Source organism: Papio anubis, chromosome 3 (genome assembly GCF_008728515.1).
Source record: "Papio anubis isolate 15944 chromosome 3, Panubis1.0, whole genome shotgun sequence".
Lineage (NCBI taxonomy): Eukaryota > Metazoa > Chordata > Mammalia > Primates > Cercopithecidae > Papio > Papio anubis.
In genome coordinates this window covers 10836676-10853166 of record NC_044978.1, presented here as the reverse complement: position 1 = coordinate 10853166, position 16491 = coordinate 10836676, and positions in this window count along the sequence as shown.

The following is a 16491-nucleotide window of genomic DNA, read 5'->3' as shown; positions in this document are numbered from 1 at the left end:
TATAAATATTCAAATTTGATGGAGCCTTTCCTACTGCTTACAATTCAGGTGGTTTTCTATAAAAGGTAAAATTCTTGAGTAATAAATAGATTTCATTGTTTTAAACAATACAGAGAAGAGTTTCTGATATTCTTCAGTGAAGTATAATGTACTAGAAAAGGCTAGATATGAATTCAAATAACAAATATGAAAGCTTTGAGAATAAGAACTGTAAATTATTCATTTTTTTAATGAAATGATCCCAAAGACTAGTGTAATGTCTTCCCCATGGGAAATATTAAAGAAATGCTTATTCAACAATGTTACACCGATTATATGAATAGGGTAAATTTACTTATCCTCTTTGAAACTTATTATCTTCTCATTTATGATAAAAATATACTGATATCTACTTTCTAGTTATTGGAATGAGTATATCAGAAATGATAGATCTTATGTGTTTTCAAAATTAGGATGTAATTTTTATTCAGCACATATGTGCATTTAACTTTTGATATCTCAACTATATGGCCTTAGTAATGCTCCATTTGCATTAATTGAATAGATGTAATAAAACATAGGTTATATGTTTATGACATATTGATTATATTGAGGCATATATAAATAATTACAAATACTTTTCTAATCATGAGAAACACTGAATGCATTGTTCAAGTTCCCAGTTAATTAGAATGTTTTGGCTCCATCAATAACCTTGAAGAAAAATTTGAAGAACAAATTTGAGAAACATAAAATACCAATCAAACTAAGAAAAACAGATACGGCATCATACACACAAAATAATATTCTTTATTAATTTATGGGAAATATTCAGGATTTGTGAAGATAAGTTTGATAATTATAAATTATTATTATTATTATTATTTTTGAGACAGAGTCTTGCTCTATCACCCAGGGTAGAGTGCAATGGTGCAGTCTCGGCTCACTGCAACCTCTGACTCCAGAGTTCAAACGATTCTTCTGCCTCAGCCTCCTGAGTAGCTGGGACTACAGTTGCACACCACCACACCCAGCTAATTTTTGTATTTTTAGTAGAGACAGGCTTTCACTGTGTTGGCCAGGGTCGTCTTGAACTCCTGACCTCATGATACTCCCACTTCAGCCTCCTAAAGTGCTAGGATTACAGGAATGAGCCACCACACCTGGCTGAAATTAGTATTTATTATTAAATCTAAACCTAACCTTGACATATGTTTCAACTCTAATGTTGGAAGGAATCATAAACATCTTTCTGTAAACCTACATCCCTCATGAACTGGGTATACAAGTTTTGGTCCCTTCTAACTTAGAAATGCATGCACACTAGCATTAAAATAAAGGAAACTGGTCTTTGTGTGTTCTGTTTTGTGTTCTCTTGCTGTGCGAACTTACCTAAGTGTTATGGGTACCCCTGCTACCTAGTAACTGTGATCTGTTACATGTAACTCTTTACAGTCAATAATAGATCTAAAATACTGTATTTTTCCTCGTTCTATTCTCTGAATGCCTGCCTGGTTTTGAGTAAGAATACAACTTCAGCCAATGATAAGACTCACCATTCCTTACTTAACCCTGGCCAGTTAAGTAAGAAGATGAACTTACTATCTGCCCAAACTAATAAATAACCAAACCATAGCAGCTATAGAATGGCTCAATAAATAAATTTTAAAAAACAGTAAATTTTTAAAAGAAATAGTTATCTTGAAGTTATCTTAATGACTATACTCTCTCGTGACCTAACAAATAGGTTCCTGGCCAATCTTTGAATAAGTACATTCAAAGGGAAAGAAATGGCTCAAATCAGGGCAAACTGTATCACAGTTTTAGTGTTAGAATACCTGATTAGAGTCAGATGCAACAAACTTTGTCTCAGATGAGAACAAACTCTTCATTCTTATTATTTATTTGCAGAAATCAATAAAAGGTTGCCAAAATGTAAGCTGATCCACAAAGTAAGCTGATCTTACAAAGAATATGGCAGCTGAGATTTAACACAAAAAATTGAAACATAGATAAAAAATTACCTAACCTTCTATTTTAGAAGCAAATCATAAAAAGAGAAGATTGAAGTCTATAAGATGTCAAATTTTTAAAATATTTTAAGTAAACAAATAAATATTTTATTCTATTTTTACGTTAACATGTAGGTTTTGGACTTTTTTTTTAATTGAGAAATAAGACCTTTGTTTTTGTAGGCAACAATGAATCTCAAATTAGTGCTAGCCTAGTCAAGACTTAGTAAAATTTTAAATCATGTGAGCGTCAGTAAAAATACATATATGGAAGAGATAATGAATGATTTTAGTTGAGTCCTCAAATATAATTTACTTTAGAAGGCATATGAGTCTCATCAAAATGGTTGAAAATAGTATGAATTTAACGTATTTTACCTGTTACCCTCACATCACCTTTCAGCTATATATCTGTGCTTTATAACCTCTGATTCATAATCTCTTCTGGTGAGGACACCTTTCAAAGATAACCCCAATTGCAAGACACTTCCAAAAATATGCCCACATTTGACAATATGCCTCTGCAAAATACATGAAGAAATCAGTCTAAGAACATCTCAGGCAACTTTTCCTAATGGAAGAACAGAATTTTATAGATTTCATTATCACTTGAGTAAATCTTAAATTCTTAAATTTATCAGCACAAGAAAAAATAAATAAAGTGAAAATAATTTTCATGTGTGTTTTCTAGAACTACTCTAAAAGTAATATTTTTGTGCCCAGTGAAGTGTGTCAGTTATTAAAGAATAGTCACACAGGTAAATAAGTATTATTAACAGCTCTACAAAATTTGACATAAATCTTGTATTTGAAACTTTCACTTGCACTATGGTGTGCATTTGATTTGCTTGTAACAAAGTTTTTTATTGTTACTAAAAGAAATATGCATATCCATGCTTCTTCGTAGATTTGCATACGTGTATAATTTCACTGTTTCCTCCAGCTATCCTCTTCTGACTAACACATAATCATGATTGTCAGTTTAAAACATGAGAATAACTATAACTCAAAAGCCCAGAGATAATCAATGTCCTTTCTATTCAAGGCATACATATAACCTTTGGTCATCATTGGCTTCAACAAACTTAAAATAGAATATTATATTTTGTTGAGTTAATTATAACCTCACCCCTTCCATTTTCAAATATTAAAACATCTTGCAATATTCATAAGTGACTATTAAATTGTATGGAAATAATAGTGAATGTACTTTTATTCTGTAAGTAAAAACTTACTGGAAACTTTTCTCAATAATGTCACCAAACTAGAATCACTGCAGTTGAGAACTGATGCCCTTGATTGGCATCTTGTCATAAACTCTGAATTTTATCCAACAAAAGTGAGCTAAATATGAATTGTCACCTTATTCACTGAAGTATCATTGTTTTTATTAATTATTATTTTGTAATCTTAGTTGGAACTGTTAAAGAAAAATAGCTGTAATAACTCAAAAGTAGTTTAACTTGTCAGTTATTTATAAAAGTATTTTCCCCAAAACACTGATTAACGTATTATTTGTATAGTTATTTAGAAATTTTAAAACATAAAAAAAGACTTTGAAAAAGAATATAGTAAAATAAGTCTTGATTATGATAGATCTCATTCAGACTTTGTGTTTCATGTTCAATGTATAGAGGAACAAAGTTAGTAAATTCTAGAAAATGAAAATAAGTAGAATCTCTTGATATCTCCTACTGGTAGTAAGATATAAAGCAAACCTACATGGAAACTGAACAACCTGCTCCTGAGTGACTGCTGGGTACATAACGAAATGAAGGCAGAAATAAAGATGTTCTTTGAAACCCATGAGAACGAAGACACAACATACCAGAATCTCTGGGACACATTTACAGTAGTGTGTAGAGGGAAATTTATAGCACTAAATGCCCACAAGAGAAAGCAGCAACGATCTAAAATTGACACCCTAACATCACAATTAAAAGAACTAGAGAGGCAAAAGCAAACAAATTCAAAAGCTAACAGAAGGCAAGAAGTAACCAAGATCACAGCAGAACTGAAGGAGATAGAGACACAAAAAACCCTTCAAAAAATCAATGAATCCAGGAGCTGTTTTTTTGAAAAGACCAACAAAATTGATAGACTGCCAGTAAGACTAATGAAAAAGAAGAGAAAGAAAAATCAAACAGATGCAGTGCAAAATGATGAAGGGAATATCACCACCGATCCCACAGAAATGCAAACTACCAGCGGAGAATACTATAAAAAACTCTACGCAAATAAACTAGAAAATCTAGAAGAAATGGATAAATTCCTGGACACATACACCCACCCAAGACTAAACCAGGAAGAACTTGAATCTCGGAATAGACCAATAACAGGATCTGAAATTGAGGCAATAATTAATAGCCTACTAACCAAAAAAAAAGTCAGGACCAGATGGAATCACAGACAAATTCCACCAGAGTTACAAAGAGGAGCTGGTACCATTCCTTCCAAAACTATTTCAATCAGCAGAAAAAGAGGGAAATCCTCCCTAACTCATTTTATGAGGCTAGTATCATCCTGATACCAAAGCCTGGTAGAGACATAACAAAAAAATAAAATTTTAGGCCAATATCCCTGATGAACATTGATGCGAAAATCCTCAATAAAATACTGGCAAACTGAATCCAACAGCACATCAAAAAGCTTATCCACCATGATCAAGTCAGCTTCATCCCTGGGATGCGTATTGATCAACATACGCAAATCAATAATTGTAATCCATCAGATAAACAGAACCAATGACAAAAACCACATGATTATCTCAATAGATGCAGAAAAGGCCTTCAACAAAATTCAATAGCCCTTCATGCTAAAAACTCTCAATAAACTAGGTATTGATGGAGTGTATCTCAAAATAATAAGAGCTGTTTATGACAAGCCCACAGTCAATATCATACTGAAAGGGCAAAAACTGGAAGCATTCCCTTTGAAAACTGGCACAAGCCAAGGATGCCCTATCTCACCACACCTATTCAACATTATGTTAGAATTTCTGGCTCGGGCAATCAGGAATTAGGAAATTAGGAATTAATTAGGAAAAGAGGAAGTCAAATTGTATCTGTTTGCAGGAAAAGAGGAAGTCAAATTGTCCCTGTTTGCAGATGACATGATTGTATATTTAGAAAACCCCATCGTCTCAGCCCGAAATCTCCTTAAGTTGATAAGCAACTTCAGCAAAGTCTCAGGATACAAAATCAATGTGCAAAAATCACAAGCATTCCTATACACCAATAATAGACAGAGAGCCAAATCACGAGTGAACTCCCATTCACAATTCCTACAAAGAGAACAAAATGCCTAGGAATCCAACTCACAAGGGATGTCAAGGACCTCTTCAAGGAGAGCTACAAACCACTGCTCAACAAAATAAAAGAGGACACAAACAAATGGAAGAACATTCCATGCTCATGGGTAGGAAAAATAAATATCGTGAAAATGGCCATATGCCCAAGGTAATTTGTAGATTCAATGCTATTCCCATCAAGCTACCACTGACTTCCTTCACAGAAATGGAAAAAACTACTTTAAAGTTCATATGGAACCAAAAATGAGCCTGCATAGCTGGACACAGGGCAGGGAACATCACACACTGGGGCCTGTCATGGGGTGGGGGGTTGGGAGACGGATAGCATTAGAAGAAATACCTAATGTAAATGATGAGTTGATGGGTGCAGCAAACCAACATAGCACATGTATACCTGTGTAACAAACCTGTACGTTGTGCACATGTCCCCTAGAACTTAAAGTACAATAATAATAAAATAGAAGTTGAGAGAACGACTTAAAAGTAATGTTAAGCAACCTTTTATCAGTGAAAATGCTGCTGAGATTTTACTACTATTGCTAGTAACACAAAGTAAAATAGTTAACATTGACAGAAGTTTAGCCACAAAAATATATGGGTTTGGGATAAACATCCACACTGCTGTTTGCCTAATATGATGATTAAATCAGCTTCTGCATGTGTGGTGAATGGCAGATGATAAGAATACACTATGTCCACAACACTATTATACAAACACTCATCATCAATGATGGGACATCCACCAGTCCCTCACCAATTCTACCCAAATTGCTTAAACTACCAACAAAAATTAATTACCTGAAAGTTTTTCCAAACTGTCCTTCAATAAATATTAGTTTAAAACATGTGCATTTTAAAATTTTCCATTTTAAGAAAATATTTGAAATGGAAAGTACAAAAATCTGTGTTCATTTTTTTTGAAACTGGAGAAAGAGATATCCTCATTTACGTAGCCACAGAAGGCTTTACAAAATGACTTCTAGTCATGTAGAAAGCAGAATTTTTAAGATAATTTATGAACTTGGTTATCTTGCTAAGGAGATTCACAAGCAAAGTGTTGAATGTTCCCTGGTTCCTTCTTGACGCTGATAGTAAAAGCAAGTAAATTGAGACAAGAATTGTTTAACATAAGCAACCAGAACTGAACGATTCTGAAAAATTCAGTCTCTCCAAACAGGAAAAGCTACTGAAATTAAAACAGTGTGATTTAAAGAAAAAGTTGAGTTCTCTTTGAGCAATCTTTTGCTAAAACCTTAGAAATATCAAAAGGTCAAAGTATTCAGTCACAAAAGGACTCATTCAAGAGACTGAAGCTGTTCTGCTCAGATTCCTTCAACAAAATGAGAGAGCCTATAGGAGTATTAAGGACATTATCTCTCAGCTATCTCTGCAGGAGCCAAAGATAGAGAAGGAATTATCACGAAAATATATCTGGACGTGACTTTCATCGAATGAAGTATCCTAAAAGGGAAAGAGAGTAAATAAGAAAAATAAGTCGATGGATCCCCAACTGGCTGATCAGGAAGAAGCCTAATAAAACTACTCAACTATGAATGAGTTACCTTCATGAACAATGGAAGGGTTACTGAAAGGGTAGAACCTAGATGATGCAGCCAAGAGCCATAGAAAATTATCCCTAGGTCTTGAAACCGAATTAAGAAACTACATTTTTTCTGTTTCTGGTTGGATTTCACAACTGCTTTGCACATTAAGTCTGTTTTTTTTTTCTGTTGTCCCTCTTTTGAACTGAAATGACTGTAGGTTTAAACACATGACATTGCCATCACTGTATGTTGCAAATTTTGAGGACAGATAACTTGGCTGTCTAATTTCATGTGTCCACAGATGGAGAATAATTGTGTACTAGAGGTAGTTGGTGGATTTGGATGACTTCTATAACAAGGTTTTTGAAATTTGAACTGGCAATTTAGATGAGATTTCGTATTTTGTAGTGATGAGATGTGATTAGCTTTAGATAAGAGATTTTGCACAAGAGCTGACACTATGATGAGATGAGACTTGAAAACACTGGAATTGAAGGGATGTATTTTTCATTTTGGAAGAATACGATGCTTGGGAACTAGAGAGTGGGCTATGGTAGGCAAAACGATAAGATGATTTGGATCCCTTCATGTGCATGCCCTGTGTAATCCACTCCTCTTGAGTATGAATAAACCTGTGAACCAGATGGGATATCACTCCTGTGATTAGGTTATGAACAAACAGACTTTGACTTCATCGTGATTGAGCCTTGCCTTAAAAGGCACTGGGGCCTTCCTGAAGTTAGAGAGATGGGAGGCATGAGAGGATCTGTAAAGGGGTGACAATATAGCAAGTGTGGGTGGCCCTAGGATCTGAGGATAATCTCTGACCACAGAACAACAAGAACTTAGTCCTTCAGTCGCAAAGAACTGAACTCTGCCAAAACCCTCGGGTAGCTTATCGATGAATCTATTCCTTTAGCCTCCACATAAGGACATAGCAGACCAACATCTTAATTTTAGGCTTCCGAGAAGAGTACTAAGCCACTTTATACCAGGATTTCTGAGCTACAGAACTGTGAGCTGATGAATTACTGATGTCTTAGGCTGCTAACTTTGTGCTATGTGGTAATATGTTAAACATCAATGGAAAACTAATATAGCATAGTATATCTTTCTCCATCTCTTTACTTTTAAACTGTTTTTCTATATATAGTGTGTTTCTGGTAGGCAACATAGTGTTAGTTTTTTTAATCCAATATTACAGTCTTTTCCTTTTAATGGAGGTGTTAAGGTCATTAAATCATAATTTGATTATTATTTATTTAATTTTAATTATATTATCTTGCTATTTGCTTTCTATTTGTCCTATCTGCTTTTCATTCTCCTTTTACTCTTTTTTCTGTCTTTTTTGAGTAATTGGGTAATTTTTATAATTGCATTTTATTTTATTTTTTGTAGGTTTACTAGTTATAATTTTTGTTTTGTTAATTTAATGATAAGTTTGTTTATATTCATAGTATATGCCTTTAATTTGTGACAGTCTACCCTGTAAATGATATTCTCATTTCTCATATGGTATAAATACCTTAAAATGGTTCACTTCCATCTGCTTCCTCCCTGCCACTGCGTATTTTTCATACAGTTTCTTTTGCATTTGTTTTAGAACACTGATTACATTGTTATTTACACCCACAGTTACCATATTTGATGCTTCTTATTTCTCTGTGTAGATACATATTGTCCTCTGATATCATTTCCCTTTTACCTGATGTAGTTCTTTAGCATTTTAGTGTGCTTACTAGTGATGAATACTTTCTGCTTTTGTACCTCTGAAAAAAAACTTTATTTGCTTTTGTTTCTGCAAGACAGTTTCACTGCTATAACATTGTACATTGACAGTCTTTTTATGTCATTCCTTCACTGTCATTTAACTTTCATTGTTTCTGATGAGAAACCTGACATCATCTTTGACACTTTTCTTCTGTAACATATGTGAATTTGGAGCTCTGGTTGCTCCACCATATATTTTAATGAATAGTTTGGGGCTACTTGACTATGATGAAATGAGTGTAATGTTCATGTTTCTTGAGCTTTGGGTTTACCGATGTTCTCAAATCTGTGTATTTTCCCTATATTTGTAAAGTTAGGAATCAGTTTTGTTTAAATACATTTTTAAGACAGAGATACCTATATGTCACTTATGCGGGACAAAATAATTCGCTTTCAGAGTATTTAAATTCACAACAATTTGATGTTACGAAGAAACCATTTCTTATTCACTAAATTAAAGGCCTGATCAGTCCAGATTAAAAATTGTCTAACTCATTTTAGGTTAAAATAAAATATTGACCTATATATATTCTGCCTTGACAGAAAAATGCCCAGATCTAAGTCAAAATATCAATTTTTTATAGATTTAAAAACAAATTATCACAATTTCAGTGTTCTCTGACAGCAGATTTTAGCTGATGAATAGAAGATGAAGGTAAATTGACATAACTGGAATTGCTTAATTTAATTAAACAAAAGATGCTGGGAGTATGCCAGGCCTAAAATGACCTGACAATTACAAGAGGAGGCACAATTAAAAATTAATGCCCATGAGCATTTTCTTCCCAAGAAGGTGTTATCAGATTGAACATTTTCAGTCATTATTTATTAAAAATTGTTTTTATCTGTGCCTTTCTCCTATTGACACAGGACTCTTTGGGTGCCACTTCACCACCCTGAAAGCTCTGTGGCTGGCAGTGCCTCTGCTTGAGTTTCACTCACCACTGCTGGACTCTTGGCCTGGCAGGCAGCACTCGGCTTGCACTACTGGCACAGATCCCATGCCTGCTGAGGGTGAGCCAGGCTCGGAGTGGAGAGGGTTGTGTGAGTGAGTGAGTGAGCACAGGGTCCAGTCAGAGCGCACAGCCAGGAACAGCGGGGTGGGCAGCTCCAGGCGCTGGCACAGGTGCCGGCTCCGTATGAGGCTGCGGCTGGACCAGGAATACCTCAAGCGGCTTCCGCCTTGGGTGCCAGAGTCTGGATGAGGGGAACGCAGTGGAGCCTGAAAACTGGGAGACACCAGCAACTGTGGAGCCCCAAGGGTGTGTTACAGTGTGTCACAGCTCCTTCTTTACCGCTGTCTGCAGAACGACCAACAAGGGGGATGTGTTTCAGCTCGCTCATGTTATAGCTCGTTTGATCCTGCCACCCAGCTCTGTTCCGTGGCTCCTGGGATAGCCTGGCCCTGCTGCCACTTCCCATCATGTGGGGCAGCCACCCAGCACCCATGGAGGGAAGGAGGGCTACATTGTTACAGCTTCTCTGGCACCCACTGTTTGGAAGATCTCAGGTTCTGTTCTGCATCCAAGAAGAATGAGGTTATGTGGATAAACCAGAGAGTGAGGAAGGTGGAGAAGAGTTTTATTGAGCTACAGAGCAGCTTTCAGCAGAGAGGTGACCCAAAGTGGGTAGCCCCTACCTAAATGAAGGTGGGGAGTCCCAACCTGTGGCTGAGTCCTGGGTTTTTATGGGCTCAGAATGGGAGAGTGTGTGCTGATTGGTCCATGGGCAGGCCTGGAAAAAGCACCGTTTGATTGGCTAAAAGGCATCAAAGAAGTTCCCACTGCAGGACGTGGACTCTATCCGGAGCAGGTGCCTGGTTTTCAGGCTTCAGGCTGTCTTCTGGCTTGAATGGTGGGCTTCACTGGGGACCTGCCCCTTTCTGGCTAGAAATTTGTCTACCTCCTACCATTATCTTCTGGGGACTAAAATTACATATATATTTTTCTGTTTGAGGTCATCTCACAGCTTATTTATGCTCTTTTCACCCTTTGTATTTTTTTTTCTTTCTGAATTGTTTCTGTTATTAGAATAGCATCAACTACTGTGTCTCAATAATTTTACTAATATTTTCTTCTGCAATGTCTAACGAGTAGAAAAATTTTCATCACACATTTTGTAGTTTTCATTGCTCAAATTTTAATTTGGATCTTCTGTAGTCTTCATTTTCTGTTTTAAACATATCAAATATATATAATGCAGTTGCAATATTTGGTATAAGATCCTTGTCTTCTAACTCTAACATCAGTTTCAGTATTTTGATTGATTGTTTTTTCTCATCACAGAATTTATTTTTCTGCTTCTTGCCATGTCTAATATTTTTTCACTGGATTTAAGGCATTGTATTTAATTTTTTTTAGGTACTGAATAGTTTTATTTTGGGACTCATTTAAGTTCTTTGGAACCACTTGATTCTCTCTGACAGTATTGTTAAGATTTATAAGGGTGTTGACCAGAATACCATCTAGTTTAGAGTTAATTACTGAGCCAATGCTTTGTGCATCATGAAGTTTTTCAGTTTGGAAAAAGAAACTGTTCCTGGACCTCTATATCACTGGCACTGTTACCTGTAATTCAATTGAGATGTGTTCACCTCTCCATATTTGGGTAGTTTTCTCCTATGTATACACTGCTGAATTTTTGATAGAGACCCTTCTCAGAACTATGCAGTGCTCATTCCTGTCTGGTGCTTTGTCCTATGACCTCAAGCTTTCTTGATCTCCCTTAGGGCTCAATTCCAACTACTATATCCCAAGAGTCCATTGGGTTTCATTTGAGTTTCTTCTCCCTGTCCTACAGCCGGGAAATTCTCTCAAGGCAGTAAGCTGAGACAAACACAGGACTTGCTTCATTTGTTTCTTGTCTGTCAAGAATCACTGTCCTTCATTTGCTGATATTCAGCATCTTAAAACAACACTGTTTGAAATATTTTGCCCACATTTGAGTTGTTCTTAACAGTTGACTATATTTGGTCTCTATATTCCATATTGACCAGAAGTAAATATGTTCACTAGGTTTTGATTTATAAGTTGTGAAAAATGTAATAAAAATAAAATGTATGTTTTCTTTAGACAATTTTTTAAAAAACTAACTTTGGTACCATATGACTGAATCATGCTTAAAATTTGAAATATATGCTTATTTGTTAAAATAAAAAAAGTTTAATTTGTTTGAGACATTTAATTTGTTTGGCATGATCATTTATTTTCTCATAAAATATGTATTAGTGCTTAATAATCTGAAGATGTATAGTCTTTCCTTTTATAATGGTGGTTGTCTTAAAAATGAATCTGTTGTTTCTGTTACATGAATACAGATACTCCTTGACATATGATGGAGTTACATTGCAATAAACCCATAGTAAGTTGAAAATACTGTAAGCCAAAAATGCATTTAATACACCTAACTTACAAATATCACATCTTTGCATAGCCTATGATAAACATGCTCAGAAAACTTACATTAATATTTGGGCAAAATTATCGAACACAAACTCATTTTATAATAAAGTGTTGAATATCTCATGCAATTTATTGAATAGTGAACTGAAAGTAAACAACAGAATGACTGTATGGATACTCTAAGTATGTTTTAGAATGTGGATCACTGTTTGCAGATGACCTTCATACCATTGTAAACTCAAAAAAATGTAAATTGCACCATTGTAACTGAGGAAGTCTACACTTTATGATAATGTATAGGTTTTGGAAAACTGTGTTGCAAGTATGTTAAAACTAATTTTTACTAATCACTGGCACATTTGTATATTAATTGATTAAATACTTCACCTATACTTTTTTCCACAGAATTCATTTCATTTAAAATTTTAAGCTCAACTTTGAAAACTGTAAACTGTGAATTGAAATATTTTAAAGAATACTTTTTGCTTATTTTCTTTAAAAATATAAGCCTATATCAAAATATATACATGACATGTGTGTGCTTTTATGTATAGACAGTCTGAATGCAACACATTTTTATTTTACACTATATATTTTCTTTTATTCCACAAATATTGTATTAATGCTAAATATCAGTTGAATTCCCATGACACTTTTTTTATGTACCTGCAAATAAGAATTATCCTACCCGATCTTTTCAAAGTAATTTTAATAATGAAATAAATTGGACTTTGTTTAACCATTTCCAATCTTGAGAGCTTCAGAAATCTCGTGACAGAATGTGTCCATCCGTTTAGTATTTGGCGAGTTTCAGTTTCCAAGTTTCTTGTTTCCCTTCTGAGACACATGAGACAAATGAGCTTTTTACTTTGAATGAAACAGATTGTTTTGTTGGTTGTGCTTCTATTATGTCCATAAAAAGTTTCATTAGTCTATCCTTAGTGACTAAATGTGGCAATTAGTAGCAACAGTATTGGGTGGGTGATTGTGTGAGTGTGCGTGTAGTATATGTTTGTGATCTTTAAAGCTATTTGTTTCAATAAAGATGACAACATGCAAGATCCCCAAAGTTTCCATTCTGAAAGTATTTGAACAATACAGTTTCTTAAACAACCTGCTAACTTTTCTATTAATGCACCTATTGTTCTCTGACACGAGGAAAGTTGCACTCACATAAATTGAACTGAAAATGTGTAAGTTCTTCCTTAAAGTGAGAAAATAGCTTCCTCTCAAAATCATCAGCATAATAAAAATATTATATCATGAGATGAAAGTAATTCAGCAACTAATATTCTCTAAAGAGTTAGGCCAAGATGTGTTTGACACATAATATGCTAGACATTTTGAAGAAAGTAATACAATTCTTGACTTAACCAGAGTATAGCTAGCCACCTTCAGTGCTCAACTTCACTGAAATATCACCCATCTATCAAGAAACCTGACACATAGTGGGCAAAGTTTAATATGTTTCAGATATGGAAGGGAATCTAAAGTGGTGAGGGGACAAGTGCAAGTTATAAGACACAGAATGAATATTGTTTTGTGTCACTAAGTGAAAAGCCAAATGTACACTATGAGATTTATGACATAAGCCAAAAACAAGAAAACATTTGTAGAACTGAACATCAATATTTTCTTCAACTATGTGAGCCAATGAAAGAGAAACCCTGAAGAGTTAAAAGAAATTCACAGCTTAAATGGGCCAATGGTAATAGTAATCTTTTAAATAACTCTATAAAATATACAATTCAGGTGAAAGACAGGCCATGGACATAGACCACACATTATATCTCTGTCACCAGATGAGTTAGTTTTCTACCCCGATATACTTATCTGAGGTTATATATACACATTAATTTAGCAAAGAAGGGAGTGGCCATTCAGGGAACAAATCTATAACTAGGAAGAAATTTTCTCTGATAAAAGGTCCTGACAGTAGCTTTACAAATACAAAACTGATGACTGCTATCACTCTGCTAACTTTCCGTTATTACAGCTGTTTTGATAGATATGTAACTATCTTCAGCTATGAAACATAAATTTTATGTCAAGCAAGGTAATGTCTGTTAGTGACAACCTAGCCATATTTCACAAACTGTTGCTATAGTGCCGGCAATGAAATGTTTAACTCTAGTAACTCTTTTAAGTGATATGGTCAAGGCAAGTCAGTGGAGTACGTCCAAGGGGCTTGCAACTTTCATAGCAACCATCCCTTGATAACATGTTACCTCTCACTCACGAGAAGCTGTGGATAGAGACAGAAAAATCAAGGAAACTGGAGCAAAGTAAACCTATGTTCTCCAGACTGCTTAATAGGGGCGGTAGCATAGTGTTTTTGTTTTGTTTTGTTTTGTTTTGTTTTCAGCTTTGGCATTAATTACAGAGATAAAGAGAGGAAATCTATTAAAGATACATTAGGGTTCTTCATTTTAGCAGTTGTGTTTTCTGAATACAATAAGCAATGAGCAATATGTTTAAATACCAGGGTTCTTCATTTTAGTAGTTGTGTTTTCTGAATACAATATGCAGTGAGCGATATGTTTAAATATCGTAACCTAATGACCCCTTTGCACACTCACACCCCTTACAGGAGGGGGAGTGTGAGACTGGCAGGTACAGGAGCTGAGTGCTTTGGGCCTCCAGCTCCACAGTAGCATCTGGGGGTGAATGCCTGTGACTCCCAAAGCTCACGTGGGTGTGCCCTGTCTTACCGCATGCTCTTTTAGCTTTGCCTTCCACAGACAGCTTAAGTGTTCACCAGCTTAGTGCCCTCTTGGCACCCAGGTCTTTGTCCGATATCCAGGAAGAATCAGGTCACACATGAACTTGAAGATTGTGAATGCAGGGGTTTTATTGAGTGGTGGAGGTGGCGCTCAGCAGGATGGATGGGGAGCTGGAAGGGGATGGAGTGGAAAGACAATCTTCCCTAGGAATTTGGCTGTCTGGGGCCGATCTCCTCTCTGACTGTCCCCAGGCAAGCTCCTGTCGGCATTCAGATGCTCTTTCTCTTCTTTCTGCTGCACCACTCTGCTGTTCTTCGGCTCTTCTCTTTGTCTCCTTCTCATCTGCTTCTGGAGCCTGGGGTCTGGGGTTCATATGAGTACAGGATGGGGGTCATGACAGACCAAAAGGTAACTTTTGGGAACAAAAGCAGGAATGTCTGTTCTCATTTAGGGCTACAGGTTTCCAGGCTTAAAGGCGGAGCCTTTGCCAGGGAATCGCCCTCTTCAACCCTGTATTTCCCTGTCGCCTGTCCATATCAATTGCTGGGAGAATTAATTTTGAATTTAATAGCTTTTCTGAAGCCTGTGAGTCCTTCTAGTCAGTCACTGAGCCTTCGTGTTGCATTGAGAATCCCTGAAACCCTATGCAATTTTAATTTTTTTCTTCTACACAATTGAAAATTTTAATTACTTTTAAAGGAATGGGTTTTACGTTTATTCATTCATTAATAAATTATTATTGAGTGCCTTCTATGTATCAGTCTTATTTTAGGTTGTAGAAATACTACAAAGTATGAAATAACATTTTTATCTTTAATATCCATTCAAAACACAGAATAACAAAGGAAACAAATTAAAATAATGTTCTCATATAATTTGTATTTTACCAAATAAATAGACTTTGACAGTGTGAAGAATTTATAAAGTTATTGGAGAGAACTGATCCCCCTTAAGGAATTTTTTTCTTTTTTTTGTATAGCAGATTATCTGAAAGTGTAATATCAGGGCACTCTCTTCCCTGCTAGGAGTTTGATTTCAATTAATGCAAGTATCAGATGTAAAGAAGGGCAATAGCAAGTGATAAAGACTTACACTCAAGTGCTACTCTATTATAGTTGGGGATGAATATTTCATGGTCAATTCTGGAATGGGTTAAGTATAGAAATTGAACAGTGGTAAGTGGCTGCCTCAGGAGAAAAGGTAGCAGTAATTACCTCTGAAGGGAAGAAGATTCAATAAACAAGGACGTTGGAGAGCTTCGGAAATAAGCTTTACATATCACAAACTATGTATTAGTGGAATGTGCTTAGTAAAAAAGAATAAACAATGTAATTTCCACAGAGTTCTCTGTGCAAAAACAAAAAACAAAAAGGGAAAAAATGGCCTTTTCTTCCCACCCACTCAGGGTAATTTCTTAAGTCTTTTATGATCTGATAAGAAATGGAAAAGAAATTCAATTTGTAGTTAGTAAAGAAACTAAAAATTAATCACCTAAAGAAAAAAAGTTTACAAATTTTCAAACGTATAATTTTTTAAAGGTTCCATTGTGCTTCATTTAGAAAACTTAAATATGATTTAACAGTTTGTCATTTTGGTGAAAGAACTCTTTTATTCCTTTTATAGACCCATTGATTTTGTCCTCTAAATTACTGCAACTAAGTGGTTTTCTTCTCAACAAATCATGATTTTTTTTTCCTTTTGTTCAAAGTTGTAAGGATTTTTCTTTTCTATTTACATCTGTGAATTCCATTC